The sequence below is a fragment of the Rutilus rutilus genome (assembly GCF_951802725.1).
Source record: "Rutilus rutilus genome assembly, chromosome: 18".
Taxonomy (NCBI): domain Eukaryota; kingdom Metazoa; phylum Chordata; class Actinopteri; order Cypriniformes; family Leuciscidae; genus Rutilus; species Rutilus rutilus.
Window position 1 is genome coordinate 14,523,822 of NC_140231.1, and position 6,000 is coordinate 14,529,821.

Sequence of the window (6,000 nt, forward strand, 5' to 3'; positions counted from 1 at the left end):
ATGGAGCAGTATCAGACTCACATTCTGACTAGAATATGAGTATGACGAAGTCAGGCTAACTGATAACATTAAAAAGTCACAATTATACAATAGTGATAGCTTGAAAGCCACTGCTGAGAGCAGCAGGGAAACTGGAAAGTCAAAGGTTTTGAGCAACATACGGAAGAATAAATACATTTTGGGACAAACTGTCTTTAAAATCAGACCATTTGAGTCAATGATCACAAGGGCATTTTGATCAAACCAAATGCTCTCATGCAATTTGGGATATTACCCTTTTGCTCACCATAATTCTTTCAAAACCAAACGAGTGATAGCATTACGCAAAAAAAAAAAGAAACAATCACTAGTAATGCCTCAAATTGAAAGCTTTGTTGAAATGTCAGTAAACAGCGACTATAGGGATTTAAAACTATTTCTTTCATTGTTACATAAATCCACTTGTCCTAATGTTTCATAAATCAGAAACATTGCTATTCAGAGAAAGAGAGAAGAAAGCTGAGCTATTAATGTGCTGCAGGAGTAAAACCGAGCTCTAAGCGCACACCGCTTCCCACTGCCCTGCTTAATTTGCCTGATTGCTCCTGGAATACGAGACCACCCCCGCCGACTCTATCCAGTCATGAGAGGTGAACCCAAGGCACTGCGCGGCAAGAGCTCAAGAGCATCAGATGCGCTCCAGATTGTAGTCTCACCCGGGTCCAATCCTCTAAAGGGGGTTTTAACCTGAAGGGAGAGGGTCAGGAGGATATCCGCACTTGCAATGCCTCAGCCGTTGTTGCTGTTTGCACAAATATACCAACTTATAAGAACAATCTCATTTGAAAACGATCTGCTATTAGCCTCGTTTTGGAGAAACATTTAGCCCTGGGTAACAAGAATCACAAACAAAAGGCGCATCAAATTCGGCATGAAACAGAAGTCGTGATAGTCTTTTCTTCCCTATTTTGACGTATTGAAAAACGGCTTCTAGGACAATATAAAAATGTAGGGAAGGACTTGATTTTGTCCATCTGGAATTGATTAGACCATTGTTGTTTGCTGTTGCTGTGATGTCATGTGAGTGACAGGTTGTCCCGCCCTCACACTAGCATGAATTTATGTGCACAGATAAATGATTTATTACAAATAGCGCGATATTCCACATTTTCTGAAAAAACATGATCGCTTTATATGATGAACAGATTGAATTTAGGCTTTTATTCACATATAAACATTCATTAACACGTCAGATCTGGTAACCGGAAGCTCAAGCATGTTCGCTTGACGTGCGAGAACCAATGAGGTTCATTCTGGTGTTACGCAGCACATTTGAGCTTCAGCAAGAACCAATGAGGTTCATTCCTGTTACACAGCACGTTTGAGCTTCAACGAGAACCAATGAAGTTCATTCTTGTGTTACGCAGCACGCTTGAACTTCAGGAAGAGCCAATGAGGTTCATTCTCATGTTACGCAGCACATTTGAGCTTCAGCAAGAACCAATGAGGTTCATTCTCATGTTACGCAGCACGCTTGAACTTCAGCAAGAGCCAATGAGGTTTGTTCTCATGTTACGCAGCACATTTGAGCTTCAGCAAGAACCAATGAGGTTCATTCTCATGTTACGCAGCACATTTGAGCTTCAGCAAGAACCAATGAGGTTTGTTCTCACGCGTCAAGCAGGTTCATTTGAGCTTCAGTTTATGTTCACTGATCAATGTTTATATGTGAATCTAAATTCAATCTATTCATATAAAGCGATCGAGTCTCTTCAGAAAGTTTGGACTAAACCGTTCAATTCATATGGATTAGTTTTACGATCTCTTTAAGAACTTTTTGAAGCGTCAAAGTGGTAGTTGCGTAGCTGTCAGTAGAGGGACAGAAAGCGCTCAGATTTCATCAAAAAGATCTTCATTTGCATTCCAAAGATGAAAGAAAGTCTTACTGGTTTGGAACGACACGAGGGCGAGTTATTGATGACAGAATTTTAATTTTAGGGTGATCCATCCCTTTAAAGTGTGCATGCCAAAATGCACTGCATGATGAATCAAAGACAAACAACCGAATCTGATGTTAAGAGAGCCACACAACTAGCTGACTCAACGTTCAAGACTCTCAGCTTTTCACCGCTAGCCAGAGGCGGTCTGAAATCGTACTTTATTGACTCAAGGTCATACTCTGGTTTTCTCTGCATTGCCGGCAAGGTCCCCATCCTTTCTTTAATGAAAAACTCAATTTGATATAATCTTGCTGCACACAGAGCCACGCAAATTGTGAGCCACCTATTATCATGCCCCCGGTTTCCATCTGACTCCTTCATTCACATTCAAACAGGAGATAAAATCCTGCATGACCACAGACATTTAACGTCGCCGGTGATTCAGCGAGGAGGCTCAAAAACCCCCGTCATTTCTCATCATTGAATCTTCTAACCTTTCCACCCAGATGCAGCTTTTCAAATAGCAAAACAAGAGCCTCTCACCCTAATCCCAGAGACAAACCACTCTGAACGCCTCATGCTGCCTGAACATGTTTTGCTGTGCACTATATATTCCACAACAACACCGATGATTTCCCACAGCCAATATTTCCCAAAGAATCTGCTCAGACTGACAGTCAGTGTGCCACAGATAAATAAGCATGTGCCAAAATACTACTTGACAAATGTTGACCGGTCTCATGCATGTTGTTTGTTTACCTGGTGGGTTTGCAACTTGCTTTGACCGGGGTGGCTGAATTTCACGGTACATGAAGGTTAATCTAAACCTCAATGAGAAACCTTAAGACTCCAATTACTTTGTCAGCACTATAATGCATTTATGAGCTCCTTAATACATTAAAGGCTTAAATGAAGCCACAAATCTAATTATAAACTAACAAGCACATTCCTTTTCACAATCCTATCAACTAAACACATACTGATACAGTATCTGATCATCAGTAAATGTTGTCCTAGTGTTGATAAGCACTCGATGATGCCATGATACACTGTGTTTGCACATACAGTAAAATACCATACTGACATTTTTCTTCTATTAACTTGCTTACACAGAAACATAATCTTTAGATATGGGTCAACACCAGGCTGCTCTGGAACGCATTAACATTTAATTACAAATTGAGCAAAATATAAAAATAAAATAAAAATCACAGTCGTGTTGTTTCAAATAACACACAGGCAAATACATTAGTAACAATAACTTAACATTAACCACAGCTCTTAAGAGAAAGAGTTAACGTTACTGACCTGGAACCATTAAAAGAACCAAACGACTCTCAAAATAATCCAATTCAAACGTAGGAGACAATTAACTTGAACAGTCCAAACTTCTTTCTCTTCTCCGGCTTGTTAGCTTGCTAACAGCTAACGTTAAGTTAGTCGACCCGTTTAATTCAGCGCGACGGGTTATGTCGAGTTGTGTTGGGATGGACGGATAGAACTAACGTTACCACATACAATTTCATTTCCAGCGCTGTTTATATGTTTATAGACGCGTTTGGAAAACACTGGGGCAACGTGGGTGTTTATATAACAGAAAACAGGTCCAGATCAGTAGCAGGCTGGCTAAGCTAGGCTAAACAGTGGAGAAGGTAAATGAGGTTCATGATCCAGAGAGACTTTGAGCTGTGTTTCAAAACTAGCGAGCTGCCTACCTAGACAGCTTTTGGGGGTCGTTCGAACACGCCCAAAAATGCTGTCTGTGTAGACAGCTCTCTGTGTACTGGAACAGCCTTTTGAGGCTGCTGTTATGCTAAAGACGGACACCTATAACCTAGCCTGCTACCCATTCCCAACACTAGCCTTTATCTATGAGCGGTTATACTAATTCGGCACCTCCAGGGCGTATGCCAACCTAGACAAAACCTAGGACTACTGACGCTATTTCACAAAATACGTCTTATCTACATGTTAGCAAGTTAGCTGGTCCAGAATTCAAAGAAAGATCCACTCACCAAGTTAATATCAGCCAGAGGCAGCTGCAGCGAGACAGTCTTCAATTCAGATATATGAATAAAGCATGGGAGGATTGGAGCCTGATCATGTAAGCCTTAGGGAGAATCGAGTGTCCCGGTCCGAGCACAGAGTGAGCGGTGTGTCTCTGCTGGGCTGAACCCACCAGAACTCGAGCTTCGAGCCTGACTGTCCCTCTCGCACACACACTGGACTCACTATTCTCAATCTCCACAGGCTACTGCGCACACACTCGCCGCTAGTGGGCAGCAACGTAGAGGGATACAATCAGACTTTATTATTTAACCTATTTGATGAAGATCAACGGTGATCTGTTATGATGGATAATTAATGCACATAGTTATTTAATCTTTGTTCATTGAATCTATTTCGTACAAACCGTATTAAAATTGTTTTGTAGGCTATGTGTTCAATTACATGCCATGACAGTTCCAAACCAGAAATCAGAGATTTCTGTCCCTCCATTGTCAGCCTACGCAACTACCACTTTGGCGATTCAAAAAGTTCTTTAAGAGATCGATACACGAATCCATATGAATTGAGCGGTTTAGTCCAAAATTTTCCAAAGAGACTCAATCGCTTTATAAAGATGAACAGATTGTATTTAGTCTTTTATTCACATAAACATTCATCAACTCAAGCTCAAGCATGTTTGCTTGACATGTGAGAACCAATGAGGTTCCTTCTCGTGTTACGCAGCACGTTTGAGCTTCAGCAAGAACCAATGAGGTTTGTTCTCAGGCGTCAAGCAGGTTCGGTTGAGTTTCAGTTTGGAACAACATGAGGGTGAGTAATCAATGACAGAATTTTCATTTTTGGGTGAACTAAGATAGATAGATAGATAGATAGATAGATAGATAGATAGATAGATAGATAGATAGATAGATAGATAGATAGATAGATAGATAGATAGATAGATAGATAGATAGATAGATAGATAGATAGATAGATAGATAGATAGATGGATGGATGGATGGATGGATGGATGGATGGATATATGTTTAGATGGATGGATGGATGTTTAGATGGACAGATAGATAGATAGATAGATAGATAGATAGATAGATAGATAGATAGATAGATAGATAGATAGATAGATAGATAGATAGATAGATAGATAGATGGATGGATGGATGGATGGATGGATGGATAGATGTTTAGATGGATGGATGGATGTTTAGATGGACAGATAGATAGATAGATAGATAGATAGATAGATAGATAGATAGATAGATAGATAGATAGATATCACTATAGTGATTTCTTGTTATTTAAAGTTTCTCCATACTCATATAGTGCACAATTACACACATGACATCCAAACTTATATTTTTCTAAAATATTAATGCCTTTTAACATCAAAAGTATGAGCCTGACAGACCTTGTCGGTATGCATTTGTCATTTGTATAGTGGAGAGACGGTCTACACAATCTCGGTCACTCTTTATTTATAAGCTGCAGTGTTTTACATCACATGGCCTTCAATGCTTTGACAGTAATGGTGTAGGGGGCTGTAATGACATTACACTGGTTATTATGCCATTGCTCATCCGACATTCCTTTGTACATCCTAGATCATGTCACATTTGTTGACTCCCTCCAAATTGCAGTCAAATCGCAGTTTTGATGAGTTATTGACAAAATATTAAAAGTGGATCTTTGAATTGCAATTAACATCACCACAGTCTCATTTCAGATAAAAAGATAAGAGACACTTCCACCGAATAGCTTTCAATTAGATTTGTTACATTTGTTGAAAGTGATAGGAGCCTCATGGTGAGGGTTGGGGCATTGTTAAATGTGATTTGTACTGTAAAAATCAATAATAAAAAAAACTTTGAAACGAAAGTGATAGGCTACATTTGGGTACAATAATTGTTCACAAACAGCCAATTGTACACTTAAAACATGAATTCAAGCTTTCCTAAACTTTAACACTGATATAAGAAGAAAGGAAACATTCACAAAGTAAAGAATACTAAAACAAATACCACCACAGAAATTAGTTTAAATGTTGAAAATGTTGAGGGTAGAGCACATTTCAAAT

General features: G+C 39.4%; 1 protein-coding gene across 1 annotated transcript in view; it reads right to left on the bottom strand.

The window, feature by feature from the left end:
- Positions 1-4,192, bottom strand: part of ndst1b (N-deacetylase/N-sulfotransferase (heparan glucosaminyl) 1b) — a 98,785-nt gene extending 94,593 nt beyond the window's left edge. Inside the window, exon 1 of the mRNA XM_084386931.1 lies at positions 3,935-4,192. The gene's annotated coding sequence lies outside the window, so the exon portion shown is untranslated. The remainder of the gene's footprint in view (positions 1-3,934) is intronic.
- Positions 4,193-6,000: the final 1,808 nt, after the last annotated feature.